The 16,557-nt window shown below is 36.8% G+C and overlaps 1 protein-coding gene across 20 annotated transcripts in view; it reads right to left on the bottom strand.

Annotated features, from left to right (window-relative positions):
• The window catches only part of NRXN1 (neurexin 1), a 1,124,404-nt gene that overhangs the window by 523,176 nt on the left and 584,671 nt on the right, over positions 1–16,557 (bottom strand). The window lies entirely within an intron of this gene.

The raw sequence follows: 16,557 nt of genomic DNA, 5'->3' as shown, positions 1-16,557 counted from the left end.
TAAATTTGAGTAGATTATTTATGCTGTTCATCTCCCTCCAATTAAGGAAACAGGAAAGAAAAAAAAAAGGCCTCCATTGTATTGGAAGCACCTTTATGAAACTCTAAGTAGAAAAGCCGGAAAAAAAAATTATACCAAGATAAGGAGACAAAGGGACCCTGGAGATGATAAAGGTGCAAGATGACAAGTATGATTAAAGCATTAATGGGGGTCACAAGGAAAGTGAAAGGACTGTGTAATTCCAGATTAGGAAACCCTGGGCTTCCCAGAGTGAACTGCTATTTGGGAAAGTACAGTTAATTGAATTTTATGACACTTTCTATGAAAATTAAAATGCCTATCTTTTACTACCCTAATAGTTTTATTGGTACTATGAGATTTATGTGCAGCGATATACCACAAAGCATATGCAACAATTCACTAAAGAGCACCGGAGTGGATTACTATGGTTTCCTTTTGTACTTTGGCAGTCGACAATCAAGATCATAATTACAGGCTTGGAGCCACCTACCAACTCAATGAACAGAACCACGTGGCTCCACATAAAATAGAAGCAATTCTAACATTAAAAAGAAAATGAGTGTTAAACCAGAGGGGCCTGAGGGGACAGCCTAGGGAAAGCTGGGTATTTTTTTCTGGGCATCGAATGACTGATTTTTATATCACCCCATTTACTGGCCCAAAAAGAGACAGGGTCTGCCAAGACCTTTCTGGTTAAATTAAATTACCCAATGAAATGTCTGCATTCTGAGTTGCTTGGGAGAGGACTGGTGAATTCAGACCTCCTTATGGATAGGTTCATTGTAAATGCTAGATTTTAGAGCTTATTCCCATACACTGAAGCAGGAAGCAAGGATTGGCCTCACTTTGAAAGGAATTGTTGCCTTGGCCTGCATTTGGCCTGCTAAACCAAAAGAGATTACTAAAAGTCCATGTGATATGTAAATAGTCATATCAAGAAAGTTAAACTTTACTGAATTTTTCAAATTAGGAATTCTGACTAAAAATTGAGCCACACATTTGTAATATTTTGCTCTGAATTCCTCTAAACTTCGACTTCTAAGAGAAGTCTTCCCTCAATTCCCTAAGTCGATTTAGCCACTCCCTGCTCTGCCTAGTTACATGCTTCTATTAGAGCAGTGCTTCTCACACTTCAATGTGCATATGAATCAATTGGCATCTTGTTAAATGCAGATTCTGATTCAGTAGGTGTGTAGTAGGTGGGAAGAAGGTCTGTGAGTTTGCATCCCTAATGTGATTGCAGGTGCTGCTGGTCCTCAGACCACATTTGCAAAGCGAAGTATTAAAGCATTTCTTAAACTGTAATCATCTGTACACATGCCAGCCATTTCCTCTTATCTATGAGCTCCTTGAAAGCAAACACGAAGACAGCATTATATCAGATACCAATTACAGAACGCTGACCAGTTTGGGGGTACAGTAAGCATCTTACCGTCTATAACCTTTAGCTGTCAAAACAACCCGGCAAAATCTGTAATCATGTCCTCATTTTACAGATGAAGAAGTTGAGTCTCAGATACATTAATCCACTTGGCTATGGCCCTAGAGGTGCTGTGTGGCAGTGAGAATGCAAATCTGTTTCCCTCCCGTCTGTTATCTTTGTACTGCACCCACAGACTCGTTTATTTCTGTATACACAGATCCTAACAGAGTATTTATTTTTTTAAAGATTTTATTTATTTATGTACTTATTTGAGAGAGAGAGTAAGCATGAGGTGGGGGGAGGGTCAGAGGGAGAAGCAGACTTCCCACCGAGCAGGGAGCCCGACTCGGGGCTCGATCCCAGGACTTCAGGACCATGACCTGAGCCAAAGGCAGACGCTCAAATGACTGAGCCACCCAGGAGGCCCCATGCAGAGTATTTAATGTTATAGAAGGTACTCAATAGATGTATTTGGATCTGTGAATATTTTATCTACAGACTCGACTTTGCTCATATTATTTCCCTTGTGCGAAGTGCTTTCCCCGCCTCTCTCTGTCCAGTTAAGGTCCAGCTCACTCCCATCTTTCTACTTAGCCAGCCCACTACAGTGCTTATCCTCTCCTCCGAATTCACATACAACTGTTTTCATCACACAATGAGCACTTAAATTACTAGTTATCTTATTAGCAAAGAATGCATTTTATTCATTCTAGAAATATTTATTGAGCACATACCAAGTATTGTGTACTGTTGTAAGCACCTGTGATAGGTCATAGAAAAACGCAGACAAAACTCTCTGCCACCCTGGGTCTTGGGAATCATTCTCCCAACTAAAATGAAAACTTTTTGGGGGACAGGGACCCAATCATTTCATTTTCCCTATTTCTCACAGTGCTTTGCATAGTAAATGCACAATTATTAACAGTCTCAGATTTGGATTGACTATGTAAATATATTCCTAATCTGCAGGAGAGTCTTAAGCACAAAGCCTTCCTGTTTTTGCACAAACGACTCTTGGAAGGTGGAATGATGTTTTCTTTCTCCCTCCCCCTCCCCCTTTTTTTAAAATAAAACATTTATTTACTTATTGGCGGGGGCGGGGAGGGGCAGAGGGAAAGGGAGAGAGAGAGACGCATGCTGACGCCTGCCCAGCGTGAAGCCTGACGTGGGGCTCAGTCTCACCACCCTGATATCACAACCTGAGCCAAAACCAAGAGTCAGGAAAAAAAAAAAGAAAAAAAACAAGAGTCAGACACTTAACTGACTACACCATCCAGGCGCCCCTGGAACGATGTTTTCATACCATTTCTCACTTCCTACCAGCCATGTTCTAGGCCAGAAGCAGAGGTATTAAAGTCTCCTACACAGTGTTTAGTATCAGCCAGAGACAGGATTCACTAAAATTAAATCATAATAGTTTTTAGCAAAAGGAAATTATTTGTTAGGAAGTGTAAAAAGCATAAGTGAAAGAGCAAACCTCATGAAAGTTTAGCCCCACTATAAAGATGATCCTTATTTCCTCCTGACACATCAAAACTTTAGACTACAAAACTGCTAACTTGGAAAAATCACATGCTTATCATTTTGTGAATTTTTTGTCAACAACATTCCAAATTTCTCTATCTTTAAATAGAGAAAACTGTATTTTCCTGGGTTATTCAGAATGTTCAATATTCTACATCATAAAATGTGTTACTCTTAGAGTCTGGTCATTCACTGAAGGTATACAAAGGTTTTCTCTCTCTCTCTCTTTTTTTTTTTTACAAAGGTTTTCTCTTTGAAGCTGCAGCCTTTATAAAGTTTTACAGGTGTGCTGGTCACATGTATTACTAGGTTATCAATATAGGATATAGGCCTGCTGGAGAGTGACTTAAAAGGAAAATAGGATTAAACTTGCTCTGTATCAGTTCTTCCTCAACTTTACCATTTGTTATACTGAGGACATCTGCGTATATTAATTCATCTTGTGTGTGTTCTAAAATATTTGAAATGGAAGTAAAGAATGCACAGAAATCCTCTCAATTTGACTATTTTATTCAATATTGAGAGACTGCATGATGCAATCTCTGGACAGCAGACTATAGAGTTTTAAGTGAGACAAGGCTGAATTCTTATTCCAATTAACATGTGAACATGGGCACACTTTTTCACCTTAGATACAGCTTTTGTAAAATAGATGCCAGTACCCTTATTATGCAAGGATGGTATAAAGAGGAAAAGAAAAATCAATGTAAAAAACTCAGCACACTAGATGCTCAATTAGTAGTTGTATTCCAGATCATATTAACAATTATGCACCCTTACTTACATTACTGAGTTTTTTAAATCACCCAAAAGCACTTATTTAAGTACCAATAATAATTACACTTAACATTTAGCTAAGTGAGGACACAGGAATGATCCTTACACTAGTAAAATTTTCAGCTTAAAACAAATGTGATATTGATATTTGAAAGGAGCTATTAATAAATAGCAATACCAACATGAAAGAAACAAATAGCTGAAGTCTTTGCCTTGTGTTTCAGGATTAATTCAAAGTTTCCTTTCTCAAAGAGAAAGACAGCCCATTAATCAGATTTCTTTTTCCAAGTTCTTCCTTTTTATAGGATTTGGCAGGAAAGGTCTTTGGCTAAAATACAGTTTAAGATAAGTGTGGTGAGACTGAGCTGTAGGCTGTGTTTAGAAGAGCCTTAAACATGAGTAAAAATAGGTCTAGGGTTGAGGAAAAGAAAGTAAAGAATATAGGGACAATGGATCACAGACCCTTGGAGCTCTAGCAACCTTGAAGATGGGGCAAACTAGACTTTTTATTTTATAATGAGGAAACTGGGGCTCACAAACCTCGTGAGTTGCTCAAGGTCACATACTGGGATCCCAGCTGAAGAGTTGTCACATATTGATCATTCTATGTGAGTAAAGATAAACTATCTGGGGGAATTCCTAGTGAACTGAGATCACATTCATTTAGCAGGTGGTAAGGGATAGGTAGCAATGTGGAATGCTTTAGGGAATGAAAAAGGAATAATATATTATCTTCTTTAAGTGGCATTTTTTGTGAAGGGCATTTTTGACAGTGGCTCAGTTGACTCAAGTTTCTTCCAGGTTACAATTCTTTTGCAGGTAAGAATAATATTTTATTTACCAATCTATACCAATTATCAGAGTATTATTCCAAAGAACTTCTCAGGATAAGCACAGAGGGATGTGTACTTGGGTTTAGTCATTCTCCTCATACTTCAGGGGAAATTTTGCCTTGAACTAGATTTTTCACAGCATGAATAGTGTGAATGGGAACTTTTCAAACATTCTTAAGATTGCCAGCCAACTGAGGAGGCTGATAATCAAAATGAAAATTTGTGTTATTTCTTCTAAACTGCTATGTAAGAAACATTCAAGGTTGTGTTGAAACCATTTCATAAATCTAGTTATAATGTTTTACTTATAAAAATTCCTAGGCAGAACTTCCTTTATTTCATTAAATAAAGTTTTACTTTATCTGGAAAGCACAGAACTAAGAAGATGACCTTAGAGATCATCTAGTCTAATAGTTCTCAAACCCGGGTGAGTATCAGAAACATCCAGAGGCTCCAAAAATACATATTTCTGGGACCCACCCCACACTTGCTAATTCAGGAGGTCTTGAATATAACAATGGGCATTTCTAACAAATTCATAGGTTATGTGAACACTGCTAGTCCAGGAATGACAGTTTGGGAACAACTGACAGTCCAGCCACATCATTTTACTATGTCCTTTTTGATTAAGGTAGACAAAATCTAGTATTCTTGGAAATTACTTTTTAAAGTTTTTTCTCAATCTTTCTAACAGCAAGCAAGTTCTATTTCCGATGCTGTCAATCTAGACTTGGCAGACCTACTATGGTTTAGGTAGATTGAGAAGTAGAGAATACTCACCATCCTATTAAATTGATTTTAGACAAATTCACTTAAAATATTGACCCAGAACACTTAGGCCAAGTAAGCCTCTTGTAATTGGTACAGTTGTATATACGAATGCTATCTTCATCATATTTAATATGGAAAAAGAAAAAACAATAAGAAGATTCTTAGTTCCATCCATGTAACACCAAATGGGCATTTGGCTCTTCTAGAGCTGGTGCAAAGGCAACACTGAGAGAATTCTTCAAGGACACTGGTGGACTAAATCAGGGCACCCAAGTGATATGCTATAAGAGAAATAGTATTATTTTCCCCCAAGAGAGCTTACATTACTGCTAGAAAAATACCCCAATATAGCAAAATTTTATTAAAGCTTATAAAAAAGATCACATAAGCAGTGTAGCATTTCATAATGATGTGATCATTCCTGCTGGTATCGGCTAATTAATGAGAAAAAAGTAAACTGAACAAAAAATAGTTACCTTGAAAACCCTGAAGTCCCAGAATTTGTTAAATTTAATGTAATGTACAAAGCAGACTTAAGCAGAATTTGAAGAAAATAGAATGTCATGTTTCTAAATCCCTCTCCCACAGAATGTGGGCATGCACATGCGCACACACTCACCCACATTCCCCCTGACAAATACACACAGATCTTTACTTAAAGCACTTTCTTTCTAGCTACATAAGACTCTAATTCCACATGGGTCTTTACCATCAGGAATAAAAATAATGAAAAATGCATTTACAGTAATGTGATAAAACATAATACCTTACCCTGGGAGATGGTATGTAAAATATATATATATTAAAAAGAACTGTAGGGATGGGTGCACACATCACTTAATTTGTAAATTATGGACTCTAGGTGATTACAATGTGTCAGTGTAGGTTCCTCAATTGTAACAAATGTACCACCCTGGTGAGCAATGTTGATGGGGGAGGTGATGTATGCGTGGGGACAGGAGGCATGTGGGAAATCTCTGTACCTTCCTCTTAATATTTTGTGAACCTAAACCTGCTCTAAAAAAATAAGGTCTTTAAAAAATCAGGTAACTAATGGAGGTTTCAAAACACTAATCTTCAAATATTACTCAGCATTATAATAGGCTAGGCCTGTGAGAAATAATATCAAAAATAGAAGAATAGGATATAAAATATAACTAGGGAATAAAGGTAGATACACATTAAAAAATAACAAAACCCATGCCTGTTAGACAGTAAACATTTGGGGACTCAGAAGCAGAAGAAATCACTTACTAATTGGAGACTGACTCTGGATGAACTTGATTTGAGCTGGGTCTGAATTTTCCTGGGCAGAGTGGAAGTTGAGGAGAACCATCCAGATGAGGGAGTCAGTCATTCATCAGAGATGAAGGCAAAGAGAGCATTCACTGACTATACTGTTTGTACGTATCTGTATCACAGAGCGAATGGCTGGGCATATAAGAGATAAAGCATACTGTACAGCTGTGTTTGTTGAGCAAGATGTGGAGAAACTTAAATGATGAATGAAGGAATGCAAGAATGCCAAGACAACGGATATCAATAAAACCTAACAACATCAGAAAAGGAAATACTGGGGTTAGGGAGACTGGAATTTCCAGGTGACCTTGAAATCACAAATAATAACTCATATTAAAGACCTACTCCTTTTGGTTTTATAGCAATACAGTTTGCAGGGACTAAGCTAAAAACAAAATCATCCTCCTCATATAGCTTGTGGGCACTGAACTCCAGAAGACAGGTTGCATTCATGACTCACACAGCAGACTCTCATACTGCACTCCACAGACTGATTTGATTTTTAGAACCTTAAGTTTTTATCTTTTGCACTTCAACAACACTGAAAGTGCTTCCAGGTTTTGATTTAGAAAATTATTGTCACTGTCAATAAAAGGAATGTGCCCAACACACCAAAATCCAGTTTAATTACTTCTGTGATGTCTCCTGCGGCTGAGAGGAAATGGTATTTCTGATACTTTTCTGTTTTTAATTTAGTAAAATGGAGCACTTGCCCTGAATAGGACCTAGGAGAGTGGATTCATGATGGATGTCATGGAAGATGAACCCTACAGTGCTAGCAACACTGTATTACTCTGAGGGTATGATGTTTGCAGGAATGTAGATCCTCAATTCTAGATTCCTCCTATTGGGCATGTGAGGTGACCAACAGGTTTTTGACATGGAAACGTGGCTGGGGTAATTAATGCATCGTGTCATGACCTAAAGAAGCTTTGCAAACATATCCAAAGGTCTGCTTTTATCCAGCACCATTCCCAATGTCAGTACTGCCTTGAGCTGCTGTAATCCAGATGAGGCCTTTGAAAGCTTTCCAATGGGAGAAGCCAAATATCAAAATATACTCTGTGCCATTCCCATGAAGAAACCAAGCAAAATGTATTCTTTATTTTCCGCTACATATTCCATCTGTTTCTCTCCCTAAAGGGTCATATGTTATATATTTATAAGAAGTGTTCACACCTACGCGAACACAGTTTCCTCTGTCCCCGTCAAAAGCAGCCTCCTCCTTGCTCGCGACCCATTTTTTTTTTTTTTAACATCCTTCTGTATCAGCTCATCCTTTTATGAAACTTGTTTCATTCTAAAATCATTTCAAGTTAAGAAACGCCTTTGTACCTTCCTATCTCACCAAATCCTGGGGAGATTAAGCCTCAGGCTCTACAGGCCATTTTCTGAGAGATGTGAATTTAGATCATTAGGGTCATTAAAATCATACACTCCATAATACCCAGAGCTAACAGATCATCCTTGTACTTTATGCTCCTGAAGAATGCTACCAGAGAAGTAACAATGTATAACAGCACTGAGCTGCAGAGGAGACCATAATTCCTCCCCATAAAAGAATCCTACACTTTTTAATTGCTATAGTAAATCTCATTAAAGACACAGAATGCTTTGTTCGGGGAAGGAAAAAGGATCACTGGTAAAGGCGCATTTTCTTCACAGTAATATTTTTTTCTTTATGACTAGAATTACTCCGAAATGCAAGCACAATGTTATTTTTATCACGACCTTTTTCTGGACACTACACATTTTCCTTGGGCTTTCTTTCCCTTCTCGACAAATACAAGGGGCCCTTGGTCTGTACTATTAATCCCCCAGTGACTTTTGATGGTGTGGGCTTCATGCAAATTCTCCCCCATGTGTCCTCTAAAAACTTTCAAAGACTGGACTGCTAATCTCTGACTTCATTTTTTTGTTGTTCTTCTTTTTTCCTCAACAGCTATATAAAGAGGAAACTGAGATATAATCAACACAACAAAACACTCAGTGTGCATTCACTGGTCAGCACAATTCTGAATCTTACCTGCTTGTTCCCCACAACGTACACTGTGAATCCGATTCAAGCAGGAGAATCTATGGAAATATTTCACCTGATTTCGCTATCAACGATTAAATTATCATTTCAATTATCAACTCAAGCTTTCAAAGAAAAATCAGAGAAAATCCCCAACTTTCTTTCACAATCAGTACCGTTCTATAACAGACCTGGAAGTTAATGACAGTACGTGACTTAGACAGGTACAATTTTTAACTCATCTTTAGAAGTGGCAACTGAGCAGTTGAGGGGAGGGGCATATTTCCTGCAACATAATGCTTAATATTTAAATATAAAAATCAAGAGTGAGATGAAGATGGAAAAAAAAAAATCTGCAGGGCTGTCAGTCATTACTAACTTCTATAGGAATTTTCTATCTGGGAAATTTCAACACCATCTACACTGAATCTATCCCTCTTTGAAAGGAATTATGGGTGCAAGTAAGAATATGAGCTTCGAGTTAGACAGACCTACATTCATATCTGTCTGTGCAAATCATTAGCCATTTTAGTCTGTGCAAACCATACCTCAATATCCTCATTTGTAAATTGAAAATAAGATTTTTTGAAGTCTGAAACGTAAAGTTTATAAAATGTAAACTGTATACATATAATACCTGTTAATTATGTCATTAGCATTAAAATATGTTGGTGTGATGTACATTAAAATATTTTGTAGTCCTTCTTATTATGCACTAGCTAGGGATACCCACAGTGACAGAGTATATAAATAACTTGCCCGATCTAACCACTTCCTTCCAAATTCAATCATAATTGTATTCTTTTAAAATAAAGTATTTCACAAAGTCTAAACTACTTTTGATCTTATACACCTTCTTTAAAAACATAACACATGACAGTCTCTTCAACAAATGGTGGTGGGAAAACTGGAAAGCCACATGCAAAAGAAAGAACTGGACCAGTTTCTTACATCATACACAAAAACAAATTCAAAATGGATGAAAGGCCTAAATATGAGACAGGAAACCATCAAAATCCTAGAGGAGAACATAGGCAGGAACATCTTTGACATAGGCCATAGCAACTTCTTACTAAATATGTCTCCTGAGGCAAAGGAAACTAAAGCAAAAGTAAACTACTGGGCCTTCATCAAGATAAAAAGCTTCTGTGCAGCGAAGGAAACAATCAGCAAAACTACAAGGCAACCTACAGAATGGGAGAAGTTATTTGCAAATGACATGTCTGATAAAAGGTTAGTATCCAAAATCTATAAAGAACTTATCAAACTCAATCCCTAAAAAAAAAAAAATAATAATCCAGTTAAAAAATGGGCAGAAGACATGAATAGACACTTTTCCAAAGAAGACATACAGATGACCTAAAAACACATGAAAAGATGCTCAACATCACTCATCATCAGGGAAATACAAATCAAAACTACAGTGAGATATCACCTCACACCTGTCAGAATGGCAAAAATTGACAAGGCAAGAAACAACAAATGTTGGAGAGGTTGTGGAGAAAGGGGAACCCTCTCACACTGTTGGTGGGACTGCAAACTGGGGCAACCACTCTGAAAAACAATATGGAGGTTCCTCAAAAAGTTAAAAATAGAACTACTCTACAATCCAGCAACTGTACTACTGGGCATTTATCCAAAGGACACAAAAATACTAATTCAAAGGGACACATGCACCCTGAAGTTCATAGCAGCATTATCAAAACAGCCAAATTATGGAAAGAGCCCAAATGTCCATCATATATTCATATGATTCATTCATATATATGATTATATATGATGGAATATTACTTAGCCATAAAAAAGAATGGTATCTTGCCATTTGCAACAATGTGGATGGAGCTAGAGAGTATAATGCTAAGTGAAATAAGCCAGTCAGAGAAAGACAAACACCATTTGATTTCACTCATATGTGGATTTTAAGAAAAAAAAAAAAAAAAGGAATATGGTGGGGGGAAAGGGAGCAAACCAAGAAACAGACTCTTAACTATGGAGAACAAACTAAGGACTACTGGAGGGGAGGTGGGGGGCATGAGTTAAATGGGTGATGGGGATTAAGGAGGGCACCTGTTGTGATGAGCACTGGGTGTTGTATGTAAGTGATGAGTCACTAATTCTACTCCTTAAACCAATATTACACTACATGTTAACTAACTAGAATTTAAATAAAAATTTAGAGAAAGAATAAAATAAATAAAAACATGCCAATGATAATCTGATTCTATAAAGTTGGAGAATTATTCAACATTTACTTTCTTCACACACCTTCTTGATTAATAAACGGATACTAAATTATTTACCATTGATACTTATTTAGTATTAAACAGGATTCTGAGAATTCACCGTGATTAATCTTCATTTTGTTCACAAGGGCTTTCCGTGCCTCAGTTCTGGTGAGGTAAAAAGCCCTTTTTAAAAAGTAAAAGTAAATCTAAAGGCCTCAAGTTTCAAAAATTCATACCTTAGATTCAGACAGTCTGCCCACCCTAAGCTGGCCCCTGCACCAGCTGTGATGCCAAAGCTGGAAAGCAAAGTGAGAAACCTGAGCACGACATACTCACAGAGAAAGAATAATCATTCACACACAGACTAGGGTCATAGAACTCTTTGAAGTATCATCTCGTGAGAACTGAAAGCGTTGTAATCCCTTGAGGATAGTTAACCAAGGTGACTGGCACAATCTTCTCGTAATGGAGCCTGAGTCTAGTTGGGCTCTGGTGGGATAAGACGGTATTAGCCCAGTAATGCACGCACCAAAGGCCACCTCTAGAGTTATCTAAGCCTCGCAATGAGGAGCAATAGCATAAGAGCGAAATGAAGGTCTACACAGTTAGAATATTAAGTGAGCCAGAAAAATTAGAGAGTATTTGCAGGGGGAAGAATTCAACTGGGCCTTCCTTCTTGACTTCTGGGGTCAAACTGGCACCATTTACACAGAATCAAAAGCTATTCAGAGTCATGGATCATTTACCTGATGAACAATACAGGGCACTAATCTGGGTAATTCAAATATAGCAGTGCTTACCACACTTTGGGGTTCTTCTCCTCGAGTTTTCTTATATAGATAAAGCTTAAAAACTGTCATTTAACTGCTTAATTGCAATATGAAAAGACCAAGTCTTTCTTTTCTGTATTTACTTTGTTTTCTTTAAATTTTTTATTGTTATATTAATCACCATACGTTACATCATGAGTTTTTGATGTAGTGTTCCATGATTCATTGTTTGTGCGTAACGCCCAGTGCTCCACGCGGAACGTGCCCTCTTTAATACCCATCGCCAGGCTAACCCATCCCCCCACCCCCTCCCCTCTAGAACCCTCAGCTTGTTTCTCAGAGTCCATCGTCTCTCATGGTTCGTCTCCCCCTCCGATTTCCACCCCCTTCATTCTTCCCCTCCTGCTATCTTCTTCTTTCTTTTTTTCTTAACATATATTCATTATTTGTTTCAGAGGTACAGATCTGTGATTCTGTATTTACTTTTATGATGTCTATTACCAACAAGAAGATAAATTTATATTAAATAGAAGACTCTATCATATATGATGCTTTGCTTTCTTTTATTGCATTTTCTGATCAGTATGAACAATATTTTAATTCTTTATGGTTTAGCCTAAGATAGGTCTGAACCTGTTTCCCCACAGATAATTTTCTGTGGCATTATCTGTAAATACTGCTATGAAATGCTTTAAACAACTTAAAGACTGCCATTTAGAAATGCTTGAATGATTCAAGGTTAATAAGATTCATCATACTCACAGTGAGGATCTGGTTGTGGACATAGCTAATTGCTAAATTTTATTCATCCCTAAATGGTACTGGCAACAAATCAGCTCACAGCTTAATACTACTGGCAACTCTAAATGGGACAGAAATAATGTGACTTTGATTCAGTTATTTTTATACGTGTTATGATTCATTTCCTGTAGTTCTAATACTGATGCTCAAATACTGGATATTGGATTCTCTTGTCAAACAACAAAAAGGTAAGAAACAAAGCTGAAGATATTTTTAAATGTCATGGTAACAAGTCACAGTCAAATCTTGTTTCAGTGAACATTTCTAATTCTCACACAAAAGATACGATAAATTCCTATCAGAAAGATTTTCTTCTAGCAAATTTAGAATTCTGAAAATAGTCTTTTAATGGCAGGAACCATACCCTCCTAGCACCAACATAACAGTACTATGATGTATTATTCCCTTATGGTAACAGACACCATTGAAGCGGAACTGTAATTTGGCACACAACAATTCTGTAGTAATGTAATGTGACAATGTTATTATGCTCACTATTTTCCATGTGATCATAGCCTTATTCATCTTCTCCAACCTGACATTAAATTAGCTAATATAATTACATTCTATTCTGTACCACAGGGTGAAAGCAGAAAAAGGATTACTGTACAGCACAATGGTTTGATGAAGGGGTGTGTGTGTGTGTGTGTGTGTGCGCGCACACGCGTGTGCAAGCATGAATAAGTGATATGTTGATTTTTATACAGTGAATGTAAACTCTTAGCACAGGCGTGGCACATAGCAAGCACTAAGTAAGTGGTTATACCCAAGAAAAAGTTCACAAAAAGCTACAATATATGGTATGCTAAAAAGACCTTTACTCTAAGATTTCAGAAGAGGGGAAAGCTAAGGCCCAGCTCCCAGGACTAGAGAAGTTTCCATGGGACGAAACAGTTAAGTAGAGATTGAAAATGAAATTACATTTCATCAAACAGATATAGTGAAAGGAATTCATTCCAGGTGGAATGAGAGCATTCCCCGGGAGAATAGATTAGCATAAGCAGTGGTGAGGAAATTGGGAAAGAATAATGTTGTTCAGAAAGCCTTACATAAGTTAATGGGCACTAAGATGCCATATGGACAAGGTTCTGCAACAGATAAGGATGCAAATGAAAGCTAGGGTCAGACCACAGAGGTTCATGAACTCCAAACTGATGAATTTGGAGAGTATTGTTAACCACTGAAGATGTACTAGAAGCCCTTATGCAAGATTCATGCATCTAGTTAGCATGGATTTAGTAAGTCACTATTATTACCAATTATATGTATCATGATGGGCAAAACACTGGGCTTATCAGACAAAAAAAAATATTGCCTGGGAGAAGCATACAGTCTTAAGTCTTACAGGTAGATAAGACCAAACCTAAATAATGACGGCTGATAAAATAGCATCAACAAAGTTCTACAGCAGTCAGTGGAGGAAAAATACTGCCTATGGTTAGGACAACGAGGAAGAGCTGGTGATATTTAAACTAGGGAGAATAGGAAGAAACAACACAAAACCGGTAAGGAGGCCTAGGACAGATTAGAGGAGAAAGGGATAAGAAATGGGAAACTGAACCAGGAAATGACTACAATAAGCACCACCCCCAAATAATATTAGGGACCTAAAATATAGTGGGATGGTATGGAAGAATCTAGCTGAGTCCACTACACTACACCACCCAACACACATACACACAGCACTTGCTTTTCTCAGTGAGTAGGTCATTTACATGGCGATTTTCTAGGGGGTAAAAGGGTTTCACAAGCACTTTTCTTTAAAAGTAGCCTTTGGCATCATTTTGCATAAGTGCCTCTTTTTTGAAAGATTCCTTTAAGTGTATTAATTAGTATGATTTACCCAAGATTATACTTACAAGCTAAAAAGTATTCCCATCTTCTCATTGTTAATTATATCTCCAGGCTAACATAAATAAACTTTTCTAGTTACTCTAACCCACTCTGGGAAATTTATCAGAGAGATGATATTCCGAAGGTCTATTTCAGAGAGAATGTGTCTTATTTGCAATGTGGTGTGTTCTTTCCTCTTTTAAAATACTTTATTTCATTTTCCTTTGTTTGTTTGTTTTGTTTTCTATGCAGTTGAAGACTGCTGTCACAGAATTTATGGATAAATACCTAAGCTACAGATGGAAATTTCATTAAGAAATGAACTGTCCTAAATGGCTTCATTAAAAAAAAAAACTCAACCTCTATATAGAAAAGAAGTTTGTGAAAATCCCAGGAATCACATTATTTCTCTTTGTGCAACTCAGAAAAATAGGGAGATGCAGAAAAATAAAGCTTATTTTAATGAATTTAACAACTGAAGAAAATACGGCATCCTATTCTTATTGCCATATCAATGGCATGTCTTCAAGGTATTAAAAAAAAAAAAAAAAAAAAAGAAAGAAAGAAAGAAAGAAAAAGACAACAGGCCCAGAATGGAGTCATTTATGCTAAGCCCCATGTCTCCAAACCAAGACTTAATTCAATTACAGTTTTGGCTCTCCCATAAACCAGTCAATCAGGAATCTCCCAATCAGCAATAGTTAAGTAACCTGCCTCACAGACCCCTGCCATTCCCTAAAGCAAAGTAACTTTTCAGTAACCAGCCTGCTTTTTTTTTGTATAGTATAGCTTCCTTGTCCCTGCCCCCTTCTGCCTATAATTCTTTCATTTCGTACAGCTCCTTGGAACTTCTTTATATCAGCTAGATTGGATGCTACCCGATTTGAATCAGTTTTTGCTCAAATAAACTCTTAAAATTTTTAATATGCTTCAGTTTACCTTTTAACAAAGGTAACAGTCACTGTTGCACTTTCTACAAATTAAAGTTGATATGAAAATAAGATTTGCTTTTAAATATTGATTTATACCTACATATCCTTACCACCAAAACTCCATGCACAAACCAAGAAACCATTTCCCACTTCCAGAAAACCCATTAAGAGGTAATGATTTAATCAAAATGTATGTATTCTGAGAGCCCTCCAAAGTAATTTTAATGCTGATTTGTGCAAGAGGCGTATCAGGAGACACATTTATTGAATGACATTTACCTTATTTACAAGAAAATAACAAATAGCCTTATCATTATCATCACCACTACTATCACCCAAGAACAGCATTCAAATAATTTTCTGTAAAAATGATGTGAAGACAGCATGATACTTAAGGTAGGATCTTGATGTTCCGTTAGGAGATGTCTAGTAAATACGCACAGAAAATTATATTCTTCAAACTCAACTGGTATATGAGAATACACAATCTGACACAACCAAATGGCAACTATTTTATAAAACATGGAAACTTAGATTAAGCAAAGTTTGGCAGAGAAATTTCTTTAGCAAAATGGAAAATATTTTCATGCAATAAAAACTCTCTCAGCTACCACATGTAGTTATACATCTGTCAGGATCATATTCAGGATTAAAAATTTACCATAATAAAATCATAACAAATTATCAGTCTTCTGGTTGTCCTTGAAAATAAATTTATGTTATTTTCCATGGGGCAGGAAGTTACTATTCAGGATATATATGTACATATATTAAAAGCATATATAAGGTTTTTTTATTTTCTTTGCTTTAGGTACATGGAAGTACATAAAGTATTTACTGAGCCTTCATTTAAGATTATTTATAGAACTCCAACTGGGGTTATTGTTTGTGCAAATGTATGATGGTTTGAATACATGTTCATGCTTCAAGTTTGCTGTAATTCTATGGAAGATGTTGCTGGTAGGATGGACACAAAATATTTCACCATCTGTGGTAGTGTGATTTTTACTGGTCTCTTCCAATATTTTACTTTGTAATAATTGCTCGTTATACCTGTATTCAATGTTTTGGAAGAGAAATTCTGAAAATAGCTAGTGAGTTGTACCATATTCCTAAACTCAGTTCAATTAGAATATTTTAGTTTGATCTCATCTTCAACATTGCCATACACATACGTACTGGAGTAAATAGAGTCTCAAACAGACAAAGGTCAAAGTGAACAAACTCTAATCTTCCTTTTAATCCATACTCAAGCCCAGCCTTTGTCCCAAAGCCCAAAACTTCAATCACTGGATCCTCCATCCTAGAGCTTTTCCTTAAATGTTGTACCA

Source organism: Eumetopias jubatus, unplaced genomic scaffold (genome assembly GCF_037043125.1).
Source record: "Eumetopias jubatus isolate StellerSeaLion01/CBP00866 unplaced genomic scaffold, mEumJub1_p1.0 scaffold_9, whole genome shotgun sequence".
Lineage (NCBI taxonomy): Eukaryota > Metazoa > Chordata > Mammalia > Carnivora > Otariidae > Eumetopias > Eumetopias jubatus.
The sequence above is the reverse complement of the archived record's forward strand: the minus strand, read 5'-3'. Positions and strand labels throughout refer to the sequence as shown.